Consider the following 25,071-nt stretch of genomic DNA (forward strand, 5'->3'; position numbering starts at 1 on the left):
CACAAGCTCCAATGGGCCCACAGAACATGGGGAATAACAGGTTCAATATGAATCAAGTACCAAGAGCGAATTCAAATCTGTTACAAAATCAGAACCCATTACAACAGTTTCCCATGTTTGAGGATGAGAGCTTTGAATCTGACAGTTCACAGTGATGGTGCCTGAGGGGGGAGGAAGATTGCGTACTTAATGCAGTCTTGGATCTCGGAGATAGACCAGAGTGCACCATTTGTAGAAGGAGAGGTAAATGGCCACCATGTGTTGTTTCTCATTGACACAGGTGCTAAACGTTCCATTGTTAGAACAGTGAAAGTCTAAGACCTACCCCTCTCTGGAAAAAAGATCCAAGTTGTAGGTGTTACAAATAAGCATATAACTAACCCTGTTTCAAAGAAAGTCCCTGCAAACATAGGATCATTTGAGGAAGATCACCAATTTGTTTGTGATTCGACTCCTGTGAATCTGTAAGCAAGGGTTTTGTGTGAAAGTTAAATTGCACAAATTGCTGTACACCGGATGGTGTTGAGTTTCAAACACATGATGTAAATGTCAAATTGAAAATGCCAGGCAGGAACAGCTGTAGGATTGTATCCTATAAGAACTGTAGAGGATTTACCTCCCAATTTACAAGATACTGTAAGATTAGAAGTATTTGAAGAAAAGACCTCGAACTAATAGAACCGGTCCAAATCATGATAAAGCAAAATGTTGTATTTTCAAGAAAGCCACCATATAATCTCACACCTGAAACAGTGGCTGGAGTGACTCCAGTGACTGAATTAATGCTAAGATAAGGGATTTTGGGAGAACCTGTTGGAAGTCCTTGTAATTCACCGATTATGGGTTTGCAGAAGCCCGACGGCAAATTTAAAATTGTACAGAATCTTTAAAAAATCAACAATATCATAGTTACATGTTGTCCCATAGCACCAAATTCAGCTACCATACTATTTCAGATTCCCTGTGACTCAGAGTGGTTTATCCCTGTGGATCTGTGCCACGCCTTTATCTCTGCCCTCCTGCTCGATGACAGTCAATTCTTGTTCTCATTTATATTCAGAGATAGAGTTTTGGCATGGTCCCGAGTTTCACCAGGGTATACCGAGATCCATTAAATCTTTAATCAGATCTTGAAAAAGAATCTTGAGATTGTGTAGTTGACAAATGCATTGCAACTCAGTTCTTGTCAGTACATGGATGACCTACTTATTGCCTTAACTACACAAGAAGCTTGTAAACAGGATTACATCTCTCTTTTAAATCAGTTGGCTGAGATTTGACACAAAGTGTCCCCAAGCAAGTTGCAATATTGCCAGAAAGAATTCCAAAATTTCAGACATCTCATATAGGAATGAGAAAGTTATCTCACGAGAGAATGACAATGATTTTAAAAAGAAACCACCCAGAACACAGACAGAAGTCAGAATGTTCCAGGGAATGGTGGGCTACTGTAGCGAGTGGATCCCTTCCTGTTTGCTAGTGACCAAGCCTTTACTGAGGCTGACAAACAAGGATGTTGCCGATCCACTTCCATGGTACAACGGCTGCGTAAAAGCATTCCTAGAGTTGACAGAAAGTCTCTGTTGTGCCCTGGCACTAGGAATGCCTGATTCCAGCAAAATGTTCACCTTGTTTTGTAGTCAGAGAGAGGGCTGCGCATTCTCGGTGCTTACTCAGTTACAGGGAGACTCTCGAAGACCTGTGGCATATTTTTTGACCACTCTTGACCCTGTTGCCATAGGACTACCTGACTGCCTTTAAAGCGGTTGCAAGGATGTTGTCAAAACTGAGAAACGTGAGAGCATAGTGATGGGACACCCTCTTACAGTGATGGTCCCTCACTCAATAGAGGTTTTGTTCATTCATACTAAAACCCAGTATTTGATGGACAACAGACTTAAGAAATATGTGCAATTGATTTTTGCAGCTGTAAACGTGGTCTAGAGACGATGTCAAACTCTCAATCCAGCTACAATGTTGCCATTGCCTCAAAATGAAATTGATGGGGAAGAGGTTGAGGGAGACTGTCTTGTTGTTACGGACCTATGTACCTAGCCAAGACCTGACATTAAGGATGAATCCATTGATGAGCACCACTATGTAGTTTTTATGGATGCCTCATATCTGAGACCCAATGAGGGGAACCTGAGAGCAGCTTATGCTGTTTGTACTATTCAAGAAGTGGTGGAAGCCTCTTGTCTTCAAAGTGTTACCCTGCAGAAGTGCCAGAATAGATTGCCTTTACAAAAACCTGCAATCTTTCAGCTCAATTGCGAGTGACTATATTCCCAGATCGTCAGTATGGCTTTGGTGTGGTTCATGATTTTGGACAGTTGTGGTCACAAAGGGGATTCATGACTTCATCTGGATCACCGGTCCGGAATGGGGAATATATGATGAGATGATTGTTGGAAGCATTACAATTACCACAAGAAATTGCTGTATTTAAATGTGCAGCCCACAGAAGTGGCAATGTCTATGTCACTGTTGGAAACAGATATGCAGATCAAGTCATGTTGTATTGTGCATGTGTGGCATACATATTTAACAAAGAATATACAAATAAATCTGATGACGACACCACCTTTTCAATGTGGTTGTCAATAGCTGATGAGTCCGAAGAAATGAAAAGGTTGCAGGAAGATATTTCAGAGGTCGAACAACATAAAATAGTTAGATCAGGTTGTGTTAAAAAGGCCAATGGCATTCGGGTTTCAGCTGATGGAAGACCAGTGTTGCCAATTAGCTAGCTATTTTCCTTTACGAGACAAGTTAATTGTCCTGCACACATTGGGAGAGATGCAATGGGGAGATTATTCAGGCAGAATTGGTGTAATCACAGATGACATGATCATCAATTATTGCAAAAGAATGGCTGATGTGATGCAAACTGTTTCTCACCAGGATGGAGCTGTCTCTGCTACTCCAAGCCAGGAACAGTTCCACAATATTAACCCTGGGGACTTGGGTTTGATCAAAAAGCATGTTTGGAAATTCTGCCTGAAGCCAAGGTGGAAGGGCCCCTACCAGAGGATTTTAATTTACCTACACTGTTGTGAAATGTGCTTTGATACCACATTGGGTGCATGCTTCACACACCCAAAGAGTTGGGTGTCTGCTTGATGAAGTGGTGACCTTTGGGCCAAACCCAATACCACCTGTGTCTTTTTGTCTTTAAGAACCAGAGGGGAGTCAAGTACAGCAGTATTCTTCACCTGTTCAAGCTCCTGAAATATCACAAATTGGTGTGGAAGTATCCCCTGAAAATGACGAACTGAGAACTGAAAATAGGGGAGCTGTTAAATTGCCACCAGATCAAACAAATGATCCTTGTGATGGAACAAGTGTGAGAAGAAGAAGACCCCTATAGAGATCGGAATGGGCAAGTACCAGGAGACAATTGAGATATTGTGTGTCAGGTGAACGTGTACCACAAACCATTGTTAAGATACTGACCACCCCTACCACCACCCTCCGAGGAACCCTCATCTACCGACCCCCTGGACCACGCGGACCGTTCACCAACTCCAACACAGACATAATCTCCCCGCATGCCATCGCATCCACCAACTACACTCTGCTGGGAGACCTCAACTTCCACCTCGACAACCAACTGAACCTCAACACCACATCCCGCCTGGACAAACTCCACAACATTGGACTCTGCCAAATCGTGACCAAACCAATGAACTCAGCAGGACACACCCTTGACCCCCTCTTCACAACAGGAAACTCCATCACCTTCAGCCACACCGACAAACTCCCGTGGACTGACCACCGATGCATCCACTTCACCGTCAGAACACCCACCATCCACAGACACCAGCACCTGCTCCCATGAAGAAACTGGACCAGAATCACCGCCGACCAGCTCACCTCCACACTCAGCAACTCCACCCCAACCATCGTGGGAAAGGACGACCCCAACACCGTAGCTCGAACCCTGCACAGATGGATCTCCGACAGCGCCAACACCAAAGCCCCCCTCAAGAAAAACAATAACACCCACGCCAAGAAAGCCAAATGGTTTACTACCAAACTTCGAGAGTCCAGGCGCACTTGCCGCCGCTTCGAAAAGGCCTGGAGGAACACCAAATCCACAGAAGCACACAACAACTTCAGAGCCGCTACCAACGCCCACCACCAACTCATCAGAAAAACAAGAAAAAAAGCGATTGAAGACAGAATCTCCACACACGCACACAACAGCAGAGAACTCTTCAACATCATCAAGGAGTTCGCCCAACCCACCAGCGAGTTGACGGACATCCCTCCCTCACAAGACCTCTGCGACAAACTCAGCACCTTCTTTCACCACAAATCAAAAGCGTCTACGACAACTTCGACAAAGACAACCAACACACTAAAGCCCCGTCAACCACCCCCGACACTCTGAAGCCAGCGATTGACAATTGGACAGCCCTCACCACCAAAGACACACTGAAGACAATGAAGTCAATTCACTCCGGGGCCCCCACGGACCCCTGCCCCCACCTCATCTTCAACAGAGCCGCCGGCACCATCGCACCCATACTCTGCCACACCATCAACTGCTCCCTGGTGACCGCCTCGTTCCCCGACAACTGGAAACACGCCAAGGTCAACTCCCTTCTGAAGAAACCCTCGGCGGGCCCCACTGACCTCAAGAACTCCAGACCCATCTCCCTGCTCCCGTTCCCAGCGAAAGTCATCGAGAAAGCCATCAACAGCCAACTCGCCACATTCATCAAAGAGCACAACATCCTTGACTCCTCCCAATCCAGCTTCAGAAAAAACCACAGTATGGAAACCTCTCTCCTCGCCCCAGACGACATCCGCACCCTACTGGACAAAGGAGAAACAGTAGCCCTCATCCTCCTCGACCTCTCATTAGTGTTCAACACAGTCTCTCACAGCACCCTAATACGCAGACTCCTCGACGAAGGGATCCAGGACAAGGCCCTCGAATGGATCCGCTCCTTCCTCTCCAGCAGAACGCAGTGGGTCAGACTCCCCCCTTTCCTCTCAGGCCCTACACCAACCACCTGCGGAGTCCCTCAGGGGTCCTCCCTCAGCCCTATGCTCTTCAATGTCTACATGGCTCCACTCGCCCCCATCGTCAGAAGCTACGGACTCAACATCGTGTCATACGCTGACGACACCCAACTCATCCTCTCCCCAACACCACCAGACACAACTTTCGAGAAGCCATGGAAGCCGTCGCCAAATGGATGAAAAACTGCTGCCTACAACTAAACACCAACAAGACAGAAGTACTCATCATGGGCCCAAACCCCGACGCCTGGAACGACACCTGGTGGCTCCCCACCCTCGGAAACCCGCCCACCCCCACGGATCACGCATGTAACCTGGGAATCATCCTGGACTCCAAGCTCAAAATGGACCGCCAGATCAACTCCGTCTTGTCCTCTTGCTTCCACACCTTCCGCCTCCTACGTAAGACCTTCAAATGGATCCCCCTCGAACACAGAAAGACCGTCACTCACGCCCTGGTCACCCGCAGACTTGACTACAGCAACTCACTCTATGCCGGAATAAACAAATAACTCACCCGCAAGCTACTGAACATCCAGAACGCCGCCGCAAGACTGGTCCTCAACCTGCCAAGACACTGTCACATCTCCCAGCACCTGCGCACACTCTAATGGCTCCCCATCGAGGCCAGAGTCACCTTCAAGATGCTTACCCACGCACACAAGGCCCTCCATGACACAGGACCAGCATACCTGAACAGCTGACTCAATTTCCACACACCCCAAAGGACTCTACGATCAGCCCAGCTCTCCTACGCCGTGGTTCCCCTCACTAGAAAGACCAGATCGGGCGGCTGCTCCTTCTCCTTCCTCGTGGCCAGAGCCTGGAACACCCTTCCGCTCCAACTCCGACAGACAACATCACTTACCATCTTAGCAAGAAACCTCAAAACCTGGCTCTTCGACAGTCCCCCTCCTTGATGGACTGGAATCTGTAACCCTCCTCCCCCTGTCCCCAGTGCCTTGAAAGCCTTATAGGTGAGTAGTCGCGCTTAACAAATGCCTGATTGATTTGATTGAAAGAATTTAGTGGTATAGTGAGTCAAAAGAAGATCAACAGACACCAAGGAGATCTAAGAGAGCAACAGTATCTTGTTGAATGGTGTTCGGTACCTGAGTGAACTTACTATACAGAGAACGTGTCAAATGCAACAGATCACTATTTCAATTAACTGAGATCAGAATTCTTTGAACCTCCGTGATGTGCCACACCAAAACAGCATTTTGATTTACATTCCTGAAACAATACTGCAAAATAAGACTTAACATCAATATTTAGATAATGCAAAGCAGAGAGAGCTAAATCTACAAACAATGAACTGTCTACAACTGAATTATAAGGACCGTGATAAAACCAACATGACAATTATTCATTAACAAAGACAACTAAAAATAATTAAGAAGAAGGAAGAAGAAGAAGATTACAGTAAGAAAATGGCATATCCTAATTTCAAATCAGATATCCAACAAAAAGGGAAAATGTGTGTTTACAAAAGGAGAAATCAGTTTAGAAAGACACATATTGGGATAATTAGCTGTGAACAAACATTTGAAGTTCCTGGAGGGGCTGATCAAATATTAACAGGAGAAGAGACAGCTATTCATGGAGTTCATTTTCTTTGTGGACAAGATGCATATTTCCAGTTGCTAGCTGGCTGGGAAATGGTGTGCTATGTAGCTTTATTATTTCCTAAGGTGTGTCTCGTAAATAGCACAGGTGCTTCAACAATGTCACCATCTCACAGACATACACGTAATACAATTGATGGGACACAATTAGTAGGAGACATTTTTCGGGCAATCATTCCAGTTATGTAATTTTGAACAATGAGAAAATCAGAAAACCTTCTACAGTAGTACACAAGCTGGCTGCTAGTACATGTGGTGCTTTTTTTAGCAGTTAACCCCTTCGCTGCAAGGCCTCCCCACCCCCCCCTCCCAAGCTAAGCCTTTTTTTGGCTATTTGGGGTAGTTTGCGCTTAGGCCCCTGTAACTTTTTGACCACATAAGGTATCCATGCCAAATTTGCGTCCTTTTTCTCCAACATCATGGGAATTCTAATGGTACTCAGGGTTTGTGGATTCCCTTAGGGGGGACCCAGAAATTAGCCAAAATATAGCAATATTTTGATGTTTGGGGGAAATATGGGAAAAAAGGGTTACAGAGGAAAGTGTCTGGTTTTTTCCCTGCAAATGGTATCAAAAAAGGGTTGTGGTGCTGAAATCACCATCTTCCCAGCTTTCAGGGACAAGCAGACTTTTGTCAGAAAACCAACACTTTTTACACAGTTTTGGCATTTTTCTGGGACATAGCCTATTTTTGCTATGTTTTGTGCTTTCATCCTCCTTCCAGTTAATGGTAGAAATGGGTATGAAAGCAATAATGGATCCTGGAAAGCTATACATTTTAGAAAAGTAGACAACATTGTGTAGATCCTTCAAGGTTTCAAGGTTCCTTTATAGAAACTAGAAATTTAGGAAAAATTGAAAATTAGTTGAAAAAAACAGCCATTTGTGCCAACGTTTTCACCTGTAACTTCTTCTAATTGTGACAGCTGTTCGAAAGCAATATACCGTTACATCCGCTAGACCTTTCTGGTTGTTGGTATATATAGGACTTGTAGGTTCACTCAGAATCCGACGAACCCAGAGCCAATAACTGAGCAGCGTCTTGCAATGTTTTTTCACTATGCTCCGGGTATAAAGCAATTAATTTGGGAAAATATATACATGGAAAAATCGATATGAAAGACACTTATGTATTTCTGAAATTGGAACAAAATATAGAGTTTAGAAACAGTAGATATTTGCACATTTCCGAAATTGTGAGTACCCATACTAGCAAGGAAATTATAGGTCATTTTTCAAAATGTCTTCTTTTTTACACATTGTCTTTCATTTGGAAGGCAGAAATGCATTGAAAGTCAATAGGTAATAACAGTTGCTTTACAATTCTATGTTACCCCAAGTCTCTCGATAAAATGGTACCTCACTTGTGTGGGTAGGCCTAGTGCCTGCAACAGGAAACGGTCCAAAACGCAACGTGGACACACTTTATTTTTACAGTGAAAACTGACCCTTTTTTTGCAAAGTGCCTAGCTGTAGATTATGATCCCTAGCTCTGCCGGCACCTAGGGAAACCTAGCAAACCTATACATTTTTTAAAACTAGACAACCAGGGGAATCCAGGATGAGGTGACTTGTGTGGCTCTCACTAGGTTCTGTTACCCAGAATCCCTTGCACACCTCAAAATTTGTCAAAAAACCCACATTTTCCTCACATTTCTGTGGTGGAAAGTTCTGGAATCTGTGTGGATCTACAATATTCCACCCACCCCACGTTCCCCAAAATCTCCCGATAAAAATGGTACCTCACTTGTGTGGGTAGGCCTAGTGCCTGCAACAGGAAACGGTCCAAAATGCAACGTGGACAAACCGCATTTTCACAGTGAAAAATTACTCTTTTTTTGCAAAGTGCCTTGCTGTAAATTTTTAACCCTAGCTCTGCCGGCACCAATGGAAACCTAGCAAACCTATACCTTTTTGAAAACTAGACACCCAGGGGAATCCAGGATGAGGTGACTTGACTGGCTTTCACCAGGTTCTGTTACCCAGAATCCCACAAAATTCCACCTACCCCGCGTTTCCGAAAGGCTTCTGAGAAAAATGGTACCTCACTTGTGTGGGTAGGCCTAGTACCCGTGACAGGAAACGGCCCAAAACGCAATGTGGACACACCACATTTTCACAGTGAAAACTGACCCTTTTTTTGCAAAGTGCCTAGCTCTAGATTTTGAACTATAGCTCTACCTGCACCTAGACAAACCTAGCAAACCTATACATTTTTGAAAACTACACACCGAGGGGAATCAAGGATGGGGTGACTTGACTGGCTCTCACCAAGTTCTGTTACCCAGATTCTCTTGCAAACCTCAAAATTTGTAAAAAAAAACACATTTTCCTCACATTTCTGTGGTGGAAAGTTCTGGAATCTGCGTGGATCCACAAACTTCCACCCACTCTGCATTCCCCAAAGTCTTCCGAGAAAAATAGTACCTTACTTGTGTGGGTAGACCAAGTTACCGCGAAAGGAAACGTCCCAAAACGCAACTTGGACACACCACATTTTCACAGTGAAGACCGACCCCTTTTTTTGCAAGGTGCCTAGCTGTAGATTTTGAACCCTAGCTCTGCCGGCACCTAGGGAAACCTAGCAAACCTATACATTTTTTTAAACTGGACACCCAGGGGATTCCAGGAAGGTATGGCTTACATGGATCCCGCAAAGTTTTCTTACCCAAAATCCCCTGCAAACTTTAGCTGAAAAAATAAAAATGATGCCTCACTCGTGTGGGAGGCCCAGGTACCCGCGACAGGCAAGGACCCAAAACGTAATGAGGCGACATTAAAATTGCCTATCACAAAATGTTTTGGCCCTTGCCTGTCGCGGGTACTTGGGTCTCCCACACAAGTGAGGCACCATTATTATCGGGAGACCTGGGGAAACGCTGGGTGGTAGGAAAATTCAGCCTGGTGATGCCACAACTTTCCTATACAAAAATGTGTGAGGTGTAAATTTTAGGTGTGCAGGGGATTCTGGGTAAGAAAAAGTTGGGGTATCCACGCAAGCCATACCTCCCTATAATGCCCCGGGTGTCTAGTTTTCAGAAATGTGTGGGTTTGGTAAGTTTCCCTAGCTGGCCGCCGAGCACGGGGCCAAAAACCCAGGTGACCCCCCTTTTGTGATAGGTAATTTTGATGTCACCTCAATACGTTTTGGGCCCTTGCCTGTCACGAGTACTTGGGCCTGCCACACGAGTGAGGTACCATTTTTATCGATAAACCTGGGGGAATGCTGTGTAGAAGGACATTTGTGGATCCACGCAGATTCCAGAACTTTCCCACAACAGAATTGTAGGGAAAATGTGTTTTCTTTTCACAAAGTTTGAGGTTTGCAGGGGATTCTGGGTACCAGAACCTGGTGAAAGCCAGACAAGTCACCCCATCCTGGGTTCCCCTTGGTGTCTAGTTTTAAAAAAATGTACAGGTTTGCTAGGTTTCCCTATGTGCCAGCTGCACTAGGGACCAAAATCCACAGGTAGGCACATTGCTAAAAAAAAGTCGGAGCCTAGTGGGCTCTCTGCCGCCCTGAGGGGGAATCAGGGGAGGGGGGTTCACCCCGATATGCCCCCAAGGGGGGCAGAAAGACTGTGGCTATTTTTTTGTGGGGTCGGGGGCATTGGTATGCCCATTTTGGGCAGCCCCCACACCCACGCATAGAAAAAGCCAGCGTAATCGCTGGTGCCTCGTGGGCTTTCTGCCCTGCCAGGGGGCAGATCAGGGACCACTGCCCCATCTGCCCTCCTGGAGGCAGAAAGACTGGAATTTCTCTGGGGGGTGGGGGTATTGTCATGCCCATTTTGGGCAGCCCCTACACGAATAAAAAAAATCCCTGGTTTCTAGTGGGCTATCTGTCCCTCGGGGGGCAGATTGGGGGCTACAGCTCCCATATGCCTCCCGTGGGGGCAGAAAGACTGTCATTTTTGTGGAGGGATGGGGGCATTGGCATGCCCATTTTGGGCAGCCCCCACCCTAATTCAAATTGCCCAAAGAAAAATCCCTGGCATCTAGTGGGCTTTTTGCCTCCCCCGTGGGGCATATTGGGGGCTACTGTCCCATCTGCCCCCCAAGGGGGGCAGAAAGGCTGTAATTTTGGCAGGGGGGGTGAGGGCATTGGCATGCCTGTTTTGGGCAGCTCCCACCCAAATTACAAATGACAATGAAAAATCCCTGGCGTCAAGTGGGCTTTCTGCAGCCCCGGGAGGGCATATTGGGGGCTACTGCCGCCATCTGCCCTCCAGGTGGGGGCAGAAAGGCTGTAATGGTGGCAGGGGGTGCCATTTCGGGCAGCCCCCACCATAAAAACAAATGCGCAAATAAAAATCCCTGGCGTTTAGTGTGCTTTCTGCCCCCTTCCCCCCAGGGGAGCCAGATTGGAGGCTACTGCCCCATCTACCCCCAAGGGGGGCAGAAAGGCTGTAATGGTGGCGGGGTGGGGGCATTGGCATGCCCATTTTGGGCAGGCCCCACCCTAATTACATATGGCAACAAAAAATCCCTGACGTCAAGTGGGCTTTCTGCCCCCCCCCCCCCGGGGGGCAGATTGGGGACTACTGCCTCCGTCTGCCCCCAGGGGGGAATAAAGGCGTTAATGGTGGCAGGGATGGGTGCATTGGCATGCCTGTTTTGGGCAGCCCCCACCCTAAAAACAAATGCGCAAAAACAAACCCTGGTGTTTAGTGGGCTTTCTGCCCCCCAGGGTGGCAGATTGGGGGCTACGGCCCCCATCTGCCCCCAGGGGGGGCAGAAAGACTGAATTATGCCAAATATTTATAGGGGGGAGCGAAGGCCCTTGCCCAAGGGGCCGCCCCCCTTGTGTCTAGTGGGTGGATCCCTACTTTGGGATCGCCCTCCTGGGACGGGTACCATTGGAAAGGGGAGATTCTCCCCTTTCCAATGATACCTCTCCCGTCTTTCTACGTGCTCAGGGGGCTGAGATAGCCCCCTGAGCACTTAGAAAGTGAAACTGAAATGAGCCTAAAGGCTCATTTCAGTTTCGGTTTCTGTGAAATGACGTCAGTACGACGTGCGCGCTGATCCTCATTTCACTGAAATGGGGGGGGGGCTCGGGAGCTGGGGAAGCTCCCAAGGCTACAGGGGAGACATAGAAACCCCATTGGTGCCTGCACCAGAGGGATTTCTGGGGCCATGTGTCATGACGGCCGGGAGCCGTCGTGCACACAGGAGCACTGTTGCGCACGATGGCTCCCGGCCGTCATGTGCATGGAAGGGGCTAATATAGAATTAGTGGCTATTAAATAAATGGTCTTACAAGATCGATTAGCATTCAACATATTGCTGGCATAAAAAAGCGGTCAGTATAATGTTGAAGGCTCAACATTGCTGTTCATACATACCTGAGGAGAGTAGAAAGATAGAAGAATTTGCAAATAACATTTCTAATTTAAAACCTAAATTAGAAACTTTAGAAAATACCAGTGTGTTAGGCACATTAGGCAAAGGTGCTTTTACTAGCGGTAATCAGCTTGTAATTATAGGAAGTGGATTTTTAAGAATCATGTTACAACCTGCATTAATCATTGACATTTGCTTAATATGTTTCTCTGCTTTATATAAGTGATTTAAATGTTTATTTAAAGAGACAGAAAAACAAAGAAAGAGAAAGGCAAAGGAAAAAAGAAATAGAAATGGAAGAAAGAAAACAGAAAAAAAAATATACAAAAAGCTGAAGGAAGTTGAAACCTCGAGAAACAAAATTGATTACATAGCAAGGGTGAGAAGGAAGGTGCATCTTAGAAATTCATTTGTGGGAAATTGTTAGGGTTAATTTAACCATTCGAGAGAAGAACTGATGAAGCAAATTTCTTCATATTGCAAATAAAAACACCTTTAGCTGAAAAGTGCAAAAGTCGATGCTATATAAACGTATTATGTTATAAACACATATTATGTATTAAACATTTTGCTGTAAGCAATCATACTTGGTCATTATAAGCATACAAAAGAAATGATAATGTACTGGCTTAAGTTAGCCTATCCATTGATGCCATATTAACAGGATTTATATGCTAACACTAAAATGCCTGTTTTGATGCTAAATTGTTGTTTTGCAGAAGATGTTTTCTCTTCAGTGCAGACGCTGTCTCTTTCCAGAAGTTTCCTGTTAGTTAGTGAACGGGCAATTGTTTTGTATTAGACAATTGATAGTGAGGTTCTCACAGAGAGGAGAGCAGTCAACAAGAAGGATAATTCATGTGAATAACTGTCTGCAAAATGTGGACGAAGTATATTTTCAAGGACTTGTATCTGTGGCCTATGGTGTAGCCGTGAGAAATGGGAGTGTACCTACTCCCAGGAGTTTACTGAAATCCTATTGGATGCTTTGAACGGAGAATGTGATACTTGTTTCAATTCATATTTACTGTGTTTATATTAGTGTGCATTACTAGAGTAGGTTGTCGCATTATGGCGATCCTTTCCCTGGGTTTCTTGAGACTATATCTCTCCTCATGAGAAATTACCTTTTGAGCCTATTCCTATTTACTACATGCTTGCTGATTTGTCTCTGAGAATACTTTCCAGCTTAACCATTATCTTTTACTTGAAGTGCAAAGGCTTCATGCTTATGCATTTTATTCTTTCATCAGAACTTTATATTGGTTTTCTGAACTGACACCTTATTTTCAATTTAATTTACATTTGTGAAATTCCATTATGGAACACGGTTGTTGCATTATAAGTATTTTGACAATAGTTTTTGCTAATATTGTATTTTATCTTATTTTTAATATCAAATAACGGATTATTTGAATTTGTACGAATAATGACTAAATAATAATTTCTAAATTAAATAAATTGAATGTACTAAATTGTTAATAAAAACCCTTTAACTCACACAAATTCTCTCTATTTTCACAAATGTAAATTGAATTACTGATACTGAAAGTTTGCTCCTTTTAAACTCTCTTTGTAGACAAGCAAAAGCCCATACGATCATTGGCGGCATTTGTTTAATGACTATACCCGAAGATTAAGATGTAAACATCGCCGCTCCATGAAGATTCGACTGATTTGCATATGGCTGGGTCCAAACTGGGGTGGCATGGTGTGCAAAATAATGATGGTGGCTGAGATTAATTAAAGCATTGTATGGATCAGCTTTTTGTGTGCCCCAGAAATAAGAAACAAGACAGAGAGGAAAATTCATTGCTATGTAGCAGCCAAAAAAATGTAATTCTCTTCCTCTTCTTTAAGCTTTTCTCAATCATCTCACTTTTTGCATGTTCTTTAAGACATGTCTTTTCTCTCAAGAGCTCATCTTAGTTTTAGGTATTAGTGATTTTTACTGGAGCAATCCTAACACCAGGATACCCACAAGGAAATGTGTTGCACTTAAGAAGTTGCCAAGATGAATTTTAAAAAAACAAATATTTGAGATCTACCTTTAGGTCAAATAGGTATAGTTACTTAATTGCTCATTTATCCTAAAATCCTTCATAGCAAAGTATTTGCTGGCATACCTTGTAACAGAAAGTGATTCACCCAGTAGACAACAATCTAAGCATAAAACTAATTATACATTGACTCCCAGAGGTGAAGTTATGTATTTTTATGTGAATTTGTATTGCACACATTTTCCCCAGGGTGGTATCCTGAGAGCTTAAGAAGTAGGAGGGCACACTGACTGGGAGCCATTTGAATAGCCAGGTGTTGGAAACAGCCCTTTCTGCAGAGTCGCCCCAAAAATGATTTGCCCTACATCTCTTCATTCCCGAATCAACGTATCTCCTAGGGCGTTTTAGCTTGCCTCCTGTTTCTGAAGTTTCAGGGATATAACTTACAACCAGCACCTGGACTCTGTCTGGAGAATCTGCTTTGCTAAGTGGTGCCAATCCAGTCGTGGGCCCTTGTAAGTGAGTTTTCAGTGCTGAACCCAGAAAATCTACGCATCGACAACATTGTGCCGATTGAAATCAGTGCATTTCCTTTAACACTGATGCATTGCTACTGCTGCATGAACTGCAGACACCGCATTCCACTGCTGCATGAACTGTGGATACCGCATTATCCCCTGTGTCTGACGTATCTCCGACTTTGCATGGCTTGATGCCAACACATCACTTTGTAAGGCACGCTTCGTCTATATCTCAGCGGTTCAATGATGATGCATCACCCTGATGTTTATTTCATCTTGACTCTCAATGCATCTTTGAGTTTGCGCAGCTCAGAACTGACACATCACCTACATCTGTGGGATTGACAGTGATGCATCACCTCCTTTGCCTCATGCACCACCCGCGACATCGACACAGGTAAGATAGTGTTCAGCGGGCCAAGGCTGGTCCCTGTATCTGATCCCTGCTCCATCGGGGTCAACATCAACTTTTGGACTTGCCCCGGTCAAGCATGACCAGATAGCCCCGGTTGGCACTAGTTGTCTCTAAGCATTACAAAGCAGTTTATTATTTAAAAATTCATATCTTGACTTCTACTTATTGGATTTTTGTCGTTTTGGTTTTGGTCTTGTTTTATTCATAAGAATATTGGTTATTTTTCTAAACATGTGTGGAGCCCTATGGTGCTGTTTTTACTGTGTTACTGTGTGTTGTCTGCACAAATATTTTACAAATTGCCTCTTAGTTAAACCTGACTGCTCTGTGCCAAGCTATCAAAGGGTGAGCACAGGTTAATTTAGAGTGTGTTACTGATTTATCCTGACTAAGATTGTGGTTCATGCTTGGACAGGGTGCATGCCTCTGCCAATTAGAAACCCAATTTCTGCCACCAGGTTTTGAATTTCTTGTGGAATTTTATGATAGAGTTATCGCCTATGACATGGAGGGGTAGGTTGTTACAGTGTATCTCCATAGTCATTCCGGTGAATTGCAGTTGTGTTTGCAGAGTCGTGGGTCATTCGTGTAGCAGTTTGTCTGAGGTCTGGTCCGTGATGTAGCAATGGTTTTGAGCGAGGCCAGATTGTCTGTGTAGGAGGTGATCCAAGTGTTGAAGTTATTGATGCAGCAGATGAGGTTGTCTAGGTGCGAAGTGCAGTGAGTTTGGAGTTTTGTGGTCAGTTTTCCTTGGTTGCCTTGCTCCAGTTGTGTCATGCAGTTTTGGTGGGGGTGACTCGGACGCAGGAGTGCTTGGTCCATGTGAGGGTGATGGGCTTGTCCACCATCATGTGAGCAAAGCTGGGTGGAGAAGGTGTCCAGCAGTGTGGTTAGGGTCATTGATCCATTGGGTGAGTTAGATCATGCTCAGATCTTCAAGGAGGTAGTTGGTGTTTGTGTCAGTGTCGTCCTCCAGGTGAAAGTTGAGATTCCCTAGAAGGATGAAGAAGCTCAACATGAGCACCAGTGGGGTGATGAAGTCGGCAATGGTGTTTCTTCAGTTGGATCTGGATAGTCTGCAGAGCAGGGTCACTCATAGGATGGCGTTGCTTGCGATGCTGAGCTTAAAATCCAGGTGTTCGAATGGTCGCTGGTGTGGATGTGATGGCAGCAAAAGTGACAGTGATAGAGCAAGAAAGGGCAAAAGCAAAAAAGCAAAGCAAAAGAGTAACAGCAAAAGAGCAGAAGGGAAAAAGCAAAAGCAAATGAGCAAAGGAGTTGGAGTGCAAAAGAGGCCAAGGTAGAGGAGAGAGGCGAGAGTGTGAGACGAGAGGCATCAGTTTTAAGCAGCGGCAGAGTTGGATCTGAAAAGGCCAGGCCTGGTCGGAGGACCAGGCCAGGTTAGGCAGGGAGGTTCAGGCAGCAGCTTCTCATGACAGCACCCATTGCATTCTAGTCATGGCCTCCTGCAATATGGAAATAGCTTGAATATTTTTGCCAGGACTCATTTTGATTTCCAGTCTGGCCATGCACATACACACAGACACAAGCACCCTTTTGCCAGTGTTGACTGGCTTTCTTACACTGCTTTCCACCAGGGCAATTTCTATGAATGCATTGATCACATCAATATGAAATTTGACTGCTTTGTTGCAAAGCAGAAGCAAAATAACGTTTAGTTTATCACACAATGAAGAGTGTTATATTCAAGTCAAGCACATTTGCCAACCTCTCCGACTGATCCCTGGTTTTGCACTTGTTCAAGTTGATGAAAGCCGTGAGTGAGTCAAATCTCTCTTGATGTCCCAGGGTGCTTTTCCCCATCGTGTTCAATTGGCCGCTAGGGGGTATTGGCTGAAACACTGTGTAGAGACCCAAAGATAGGCCAGAGAGGTGACCACATCGCAGAACCCAAATACTGAGCGAAATCCCACAGTGGCCCAATTTCTCTGCATATTGGCACCCTGAACCCTGTAGGTTGTCAAGCAGTTCCAGTCCCATGGCCTTCAGAGATATCAGGCAAAGGGAGGACTTTTTCTTCATCTCCAGCAGAAATCTACTATCCAAATTAGTAAACTGCAAGAAATTACCTTCACTTACAATCTAAACAATAACATTCCAGACTAACCATGGAACACTTGAGTTTGTGTCTGAAAAGAGGAAAAAATTATGCATATCGAGCAGAAATACATTTCATTAATATTTAGTCCTTTAAAATGTGGCCTACACTAAAGAATGCTAACTTTAACACGAACACAACCTAACTAGGGTTAGCTATATATGGAATAAAAATCACACATTATAATCAATCAAAATATGAGATTATACATGAACACATGTATTGAATGATTATACATGTTATACCTTAGCATGTCATTGAATTCAAACGAAAAATAGCGACACTGAGTCACAATGGGTAAATAATAGAGGTAACAATACAAAATTAGGAAGGGAGGGCCAAAGTGAGAGGTTTAAAGACCAGCTCAGACTAAATCCCCAATCTACATATACAAAACAAACAAGTCAGAGGGTCTCTGGAAGTCACCTAAACCTATGATGACCTATGTGCCTGTACGTAAATTGGGAAACTACACCTACACAGGAAGTCCTACCTTAAAGGACGGAATCCCATCACTCACCGAGGTGACATGCTTCATCATCTGGGACCTCCTCCCAGCTGTAAATCCTAGTACAGTCGAGGGCCACAACCCCCTCACTAAGAGGGAGGAGCACAGGGATGTTTTTATAAGTGTTATCACTATCCGAGGGTGCCTAAAACCCAGAATGAAGAGCTGTTGTTATGGAATGTGAGTGATGAGCGCAGTGCAAACTAAAGCAATAAATGTGCTAATGTGAACTAAAACTAACTATCAGGAGGCATAGAATTCTTTAATGATTGTCTCATGATGTCAGGATTAAAAACAGTGCAAATATGGCAGTTTTAACATAATAACTGCAACCGTGGTCAACATGTTTCAGCTATCATTACCCTACTGGTGTCTAGCTTTCTTCAGGACCTAGATATAAATTGCCACTGCGTTACAAGTGCTAAAATAAACAAAAGTGTGACCAAAAAGATTTTAAATGGACACAATACAAACTATACCACACTAGATCTCAGATAGAGGGTCCATGTGTACAAGTCAACTTGTGTTGAGAAAGTTACAGGACTTCAGTTAATCAGATGTAAGTGAGATACATACATATAGAATTGCATCAAACCAACTCCCCTGATGTACAGACGAAACTTACCCGTCTCTTGCGAGTAAGGGACAACACCTCACCTGGCAACAGCTGAGGACGTGAGGCACCGCTCTGAAACAAGAGAGGTTATCCAACTGTGAGAAAACTATAATTTCATTTAAGTGATCTCACTGAATATACACTGTGAGTACCTGCCGATCTCGTTGTGTGCTCTGTTAGTGTCAACAACTCCGGGCTAATGAAAAGACTCTATATACAAAAAACAGTACATCAAACAATTAGGCAAACTCCAACCCCAACGTTGGAAAAGTCAATGAAGCAATCTAGCTTCTAGTAACACCACAATCTCCAGATCTTAAATGTGGCCACCCAATACTCAATGCAAATATGATATTAAAGAGAGTATTGGTCTAACTCGACAATAGGCTCGAGAAGACAATGCCTTGATTTATTCAAAACCAATAGCATTCATGTAACTCTATCAAGATCTTTCTGTGGAAATGCCTACAGCAATAGCACACTTTTCGCCGAGGCCAAACTCGTGCTATTGAGACCACACATTCCGTAAAGGGTCTGCACTATATCTCAGCACGTACCCACAGACTAAGCAGGGTACGACTATATTAAAGCTGCAAAATGGCTTTGTTGACGGCAACAGCGCACTCATGTTAGTCAAAGCCGCGTATAGATGCGTGTGAAAAACATCACTACTGTTGAGGAACTTACCTCTCCGTCAGTACCCTGGGCTGTACAAGGCTGCAACCGGAGGCACCGCATGAGGCTCTCAACTGCCAATATATACCGTAAAGATGAATACCAAACAGACGCGCACCGGACATGATGCGGTCAGGCGCTTAGAATGATGGGAAATGTAGCGCAATACGCTGCCGAAATATCAGCCTCGTAAAAAATGTGCCGCATCAAACAACGTTTTTCTAAATAGTACCAGTCAGAGAAATACCCCATACTGCCGCTCTCCTCGCCAATAAAGGGATCTGGTCTAATTTGAGGATAATCCGTAATTATACTATCAGTAACATAAGCACTCGCGTGAGGAAATGGAACTTGCATTCAGAGCAATCGGCCAAGATATCAAACACACGATAGAAGCTATATCGTCTGAACAATCCCATTAAAAATTCATAAAATTCAACAGGACGGTCTACAAAGTGAAATCGTGCATACAAACATTTGTAACATAGTCATGAAATAGCAAGAAATAAAATGAGCGCTCGCATCATGCCCTAGTGTATATGTGTATGTCCAGAAAAGTCATGATCAAGCACAGCTCCAATGTCCCCAAAAAAGATACGTCATAATCACTACCGAGTAATCAGGAGAAAAATATCTAACCAGCTTCTTAGATCATAATTGTAGATTAGATCTCAAAGTAACAAACAAGTACAACGATGTCACTTAAACATGGAGTATACCCAAAACGGATGCGTCATAATTCTAACTAGGTGTTAAGAACCTAATCATCTTAATATTTCAAATAGAAGGCTGACCTTTGAAGGGGATTATAGCAAGGTCCAGGGAATGTCATCATTGAGAGGTATTCTGTTGCTCTTGAGCTTAAAAACCCAACGATGTTCTTTTTGAAAAAGGAATCGTGTGACATCTGTGACATGAGGGGAAATGGCAGGTTGTTCTAAAACTGTCAGGCGTAATTCATCAGCTCTGTGTTTGAGAGTTAAAAAATGACTAGTCAGTTTTGTAGATTGCTTATTACACCTTATCTTGCTCTTATGCTCTGATATGCGAAGTTTGATTTTTCGGGTCGTCATGCCCACATATTTCAATTGGCAGGGACACGTTATCAAATAGATAAGTCTCTCGCTACTGCAATTAGACCAGGGTCTCTCGGTTCCAATGTCTACCGTGGTCGTATGACTCGTTTGCGGACAAGCCGCACAAGACCCACAGGGGTGATGCCCCCTGACTGGTGGCAAATTCCACAGTGTGTTCTGAGTTGACGTTGTCAGGGTCTTGCCAAATGGGCATGTGTGCACCAAGCTGTCTTTGATATTAGAGCTTCATTGAAGGCAAAGAGTGGTGGTAGTAGAGTTTCATTCTCAATATTCAGAAACCGCCAATATCTTCTGATGGCTTTCTGAATACCGTTGGATGCGGCACTGAATGTATTCACACACGTTAGTCTAGAAGTATTCGACCTGGCCATATTGACTTCCAAGAGCGCATCTATATTATTATTGGATGCCCGTTTCATAGACTGACGAATCAGCTTCTTAGGATATTGCCTTTCCTTAAGCTGCAAAGCAAGAGAAGCAGCATGTTCTTTATATTTTCCTTTAGTTGAGCAATTGTGTCTTAAACGCAACTAAATGATAGAGGTAACATAAGCCATTTATTCTATCCGGTATTCGCATACAGCTTGGTTATTTCACAGGTTGAAGGAGCATACCTGGAGGAATTAGAATGTGTGTTCTCTATTTGACATAAGAGAGGGCTGAAAGCATAAACCCGCCAGCGGCTTTTTTGTGATATGCTGGTCGTGGTAAGTAGCAAAATTATTTCATTTTTTTTCCATCCAATCTTGGTAAATTGAGTACTCATCTAATGACCTAAGTGAAACCTGTTATTGGAAGCCCTTGCCAAAATCAAGGGCACAGTAATACGTGCTATACACAGGGGCGGCTCCACCACGTGGGCGGAGGAGCGTCGCCCCACTGCTTTCTCACAGTGCGAGAAGCAGAAACATAAAATGGTATTTTAAATACCATTTTATGTTTCTGCTTCTTGCATTGCGAGAAAGCAGAAGACAGGGTTTGGGTGGTTCGTTCCTGCTCCAGGCAGGGGAGGAGTGGCTTGCCCACTGTTGTGGGCGCTGACTGTTTGACCGCCCAAACCAGTCATGAACACTCTGCATTTTCTCTATGCATTTTCTCTATGCAGGCTGCATGCAGCCCACATAGAGAAAATGGCCTCCCCATAGACGCCTGTGGGATCAGTGTCCTAACCAATCACAACGCTGCCATTGCAGTGTTGCGATTGGCTTAGGGAAGGAGAGGGAGGCTGCCTGCTTCCTGTAAGGCGCAGAGAGAGGAGACGCGTCGCGGGACTGGAGGCGAAGGAAAGTTGACATTTTTTAAATTAACCTCACGCCCGCGCGACCCACTCCCTGCGCGAACCCCCCCGCCCGACCTGCTAGTCATGCCGGCTGCGACTGGCTATACAAAACGAGTTATTGTTATTATTCAGAGCTGCCGTTAATTAGAAGAGACATTTAACCATGATTAACACGGAGAAGAATATTCACTGTTACGGCCAAAGGCCATGCCAATGCACCTTTCACAGAGAACACTAGGCTGTGCTGTATTCTGGAAATTGAAAACAGTTTGAAGTAACCTACACGTTTTTTACACTAAATTGTGTGTATTCGTTGAACGTTTTTGACATCTAGTGGTCTGTTAAGTCATTAGCATTCACTGATTTAAAAATCTTTCCTGCTGTCAAAGTCTTAAAGTAAACTACAATCTTGTTGCTCTGACATATGACGTTAATACGTGGTTTTGCTCCAGGATACACCAGAACTTAAAAAAAAAAAATTAATGATTTCTCATACATGCCAAGACTTTAGTTTGCTTAAGTGTGACATTTCTAGGGTTTCAGTGGGCGTTTGAGTGGCAGTCTAACTGTCAAATGTGTGAAATTTCCAGTATCAGTTTCTTGCAAGTAAATCAAAGCAATGACCAGTGTTTGTGTCTCCCGAATTTCCCCATTACTGTATCCAGACATATCGCACAACAACAAAATATGCCTAAAACAAGCCAGACTTATTATCTTTGTCAATGCTTGTTAGCAGTATCACATTAATGGTAAATATCAATGATTTTGTTGAAAATGCAAACAACTGAACAATTCTGAGCATATTAGACTGTGACTTGAATATTAGTACGTCTGAGGAAGGGTGTGTGGCATTTGAAGTGCCTCAATCACTCCGCTCTCCTCCAGACCCTTACACCCTTTCATCTATAGTGTGTCACTGAGACTTTTCTCCCAAATTCTTTTTGAAATATCTCACACGTCATCTGCTACATCTTTTACTTACTTGCATGGTCGCCACACACATGCACACACACACACACATGCACGCACACACGCTGATGCACACACGCATGTATCGTCAGTTTTCCAACAATGATGGGGCATATTATCAAGACAGGCGATAAAATTATCGCCCCTTTAGCGGCAGACAACTGCCGCTAAAACGGCGATAATGGGCTTGATAATATGCTCTATTTAATTCCAATTGAAGCCCATGTTAGATGTGAAGGACATCCAACCTGAGCTGCAATTGGAACTCCATAGAGCATATTATCAAGCCCATTATCGCCGTTTTAGTGGCAGTTTCCTGCCGCTCAAGCGGCGATAATTTTATCGCCTGTCTTGATAATATGCCCTGATGTTCCTTCCTCACACATAATGACAATTACAGTTGGTACATGCATGACAGTTGCTCTGTGGGAGCTGTCGAGAGGCTGACCTTTGGACGAACAAATAGTTAAAAAGATTATGACCCAGTTACATTCAGTATGAGAGACTCTTAAGCATTCTAGCCGGGGCCAGGTTGATTTCTACGGCAATTACACACCTCTCTTTGACCTGGTCCTGGCTCACAGGACAGCAAGAGCACTTGCTGCTGAGACCATCTGTTCCCACAGAGCTACGGTGTCTTGAATGCACAGAGGAACTATAATTGTGCATGCCATTAGCAATTAAGAGTGGTTATGCGGACATCAGCTCTAAAATGCGTTAATCTAACCTTTGAAGCTTCCTACACGCCAGTGCTAATTTCTTTTACATTCACTAGTATTTATAAATTGGTATAGTAGTACCAGCTGCATTCTTGAGAGATTCTTTTATCCATGTGGTTATGGAGTTCAGCATGTCTTCAAAGTTTCACTGCCTGCAAAGCACTCACAGCTTGGTGTTTTAACAGCACATAGCCTTGTTGGATTCTTACCATAGGTGGCAATATGAACTTATGAATAAGAACGGTAAATTAATCAAAATAAACAAAGTTCAAATTTTTCAATCAATATAAAGTAAGTCTGCTTAATGTTTGGTGCTTAGCTAATATTGTACATGGGAGTACTATAATGGAAAATGCCAACATCAAATAAAGTACAATTACAATTTTTAATTCCGTAGGTAAGAAAGCTCTACCTCATTTTGGAGAGAAAAGAAATTGAGAACATCGGTCTGACAATCCAGTGCTGGTGAATTTTCAAAACAAAGAAAGCGAATTTCACCAAAACATTTGTGGAATTTTAACATAAGAAAAAGGAAAAAGAGGATACATAAGATAGATTAATGCCACAACAAAACTGGTAAGGAAAACATGGTCAACAGAATGGGGGAGAAGGGTAGACAAAGAGCATGTATAGATAGAGTTAATTAAGTATAGCTTGAAACAGAGATACTTGAGTATTAGTAGAGATAGAAGTGTTCGGTTATAGGTCTGTGTAGAGAGGCCAGGGTACAGGTACTAGTTTATGTGTATGTATTATGATACCCTGGTGTAGGTAGAACTGTGCATGTAGGATCAGTAGTACTAGTACATGCTTAGTGGCATTAGGATATTGTAGGAGTTGCTGCAATAGAGCATAAGTAGGCATAGAGGTAATTAGGTATAGACAGGGGTTGAAGTGTTAGGGTATAAGCAGAGGAGTGATACTAGGGTGGAGGTGGTGACACTTGTACTAGGGTATAGATAGAGAGAGAACTTCTACTCTATAGGCAGATTATGATACAAAGTTTAGTATTATGCTAAGAGTGGCACTCATAGCCTAATACACTGAATACTATACACAGTATTCAGAAGTATTGGGATATAACTCGGAGTAATGGTACTAGAGTGCACATGCAGCTATCCAAATTAGGTTGTAGGCAGGGATAGAAGTACTAGGGTAATTAGAGAGGGAGTTGGAGCGATATATTGGAGTCCTGTGTCCTTTAATGACAGCTGCAACATTTCTCTTCAAGCTGCGGCCACCCAATCAGAGCGAGAGCTCTGGCGGGATTTACAGGAGCTTCTTGCTCCTTTGGAAGCAAAGGCGGCAGAGGGAAAAAATCGTCCCCTCGGCCAATCAGATCACACTATTATTTGAAGTTGCTTGTCCGCTGGACTTTTGCGATAGTTTGGCGAACCCAAGTGTAAAGGCAGCTAAACATTTTGAACTTTAGTTTCTCAAAATATACCGAATAGAATTACTCCACATCACAATTCAAGATCTAGCCTTCTGCTGATTTTGGTGTATTTCTGTTCAGACATTTTGCTTGAAGTGGTGTCTAAAATTTCCTATGGTAATTGAATTGTTAAATTGCATTTTGAGACCCCTCTTTTTCGCAGCCCCTAATTGATGGATCACCCCAAAACCTTCAAGTAAGGTGCTGAGGTGGTTGAACTTTTTATTGGAAATTTTCATGAAGATTGAGCAAACTCCACCATAGTTATTAGCAAACCAAAAAATAATTTTCCTATGGTAACTAGGTCCTAACTATAACGACACAGAAGTGAATACCACTGTGTAGTAATATTAATATATTCTTCATTTCCAAAAGAAAAACGTTTTTTGACTTGCCTATATCCTTATGGATGATTGACTAATCTTCACAAAATTTTCCCCAAAAGGTGTGCTTGTAATTCTTGTTGTGCACGGAAAGTTTTGGGGTGATGAGTCAAGCGGGGTTAAGAAAAAGGAAGGGGGTCAAAAAAAGTGCGTTTCCCATGTGAATTACCATAGGAATTTTAGACACGACTACAACCAGATCCGCTGAATGCAAATCCGCAGCAAACATAAAAAAGAACACGCATGTTCTCCTTTGCTTGTTTTTAATGAAGCCCCTGGATAGGCCAGGTCCTGGGGGCATGCAGAGTTTATAAAATTAATGGAGGGG

At 43.7% G+C, this 25,071-nt stretch overlaps 1 long non-coding RNA gene across 1 annotated transcript in view; it reads right to left on the reverse strand.

The window, feature by feature from the left end:
• The window catches only part of LOC146870165 (uncharacterized), a 35,119-nt gene extending 16,178 nt beyond the window's left edge, over window positions 1-18,941 (reverse strand). Inside the window, exons 1-2 of the long non-coding RNA XR_014959181.1 lie at window positions 18,874-18,941; window positions 18,196-18,258 (exon numbers count right to left, since the gene is read on the reverse strand). This is a non-coding gene — a long non-coding RNA (uncharacterized LOC146870165). The remainder of the gene's footprint in view (window positions 1-18,195; window positions 18,259-18,873) is intronic.
• Window positions 18,942-25,071: the final 6,130 nt, after the last annotated feature.

This window comes from Triturus cristatus, chromosome 1_1 (genome assembly GCF_964204655.1).
Source record: "Triturus cristatus chromosome 1_1, aTriCri1.1, whole genome shotgun sequence".
NCBI lineage: Eukaryota > Metazoa > Chordata > Amphibia > Caudata > Salamandridae > Triturus > Triturus cristatus.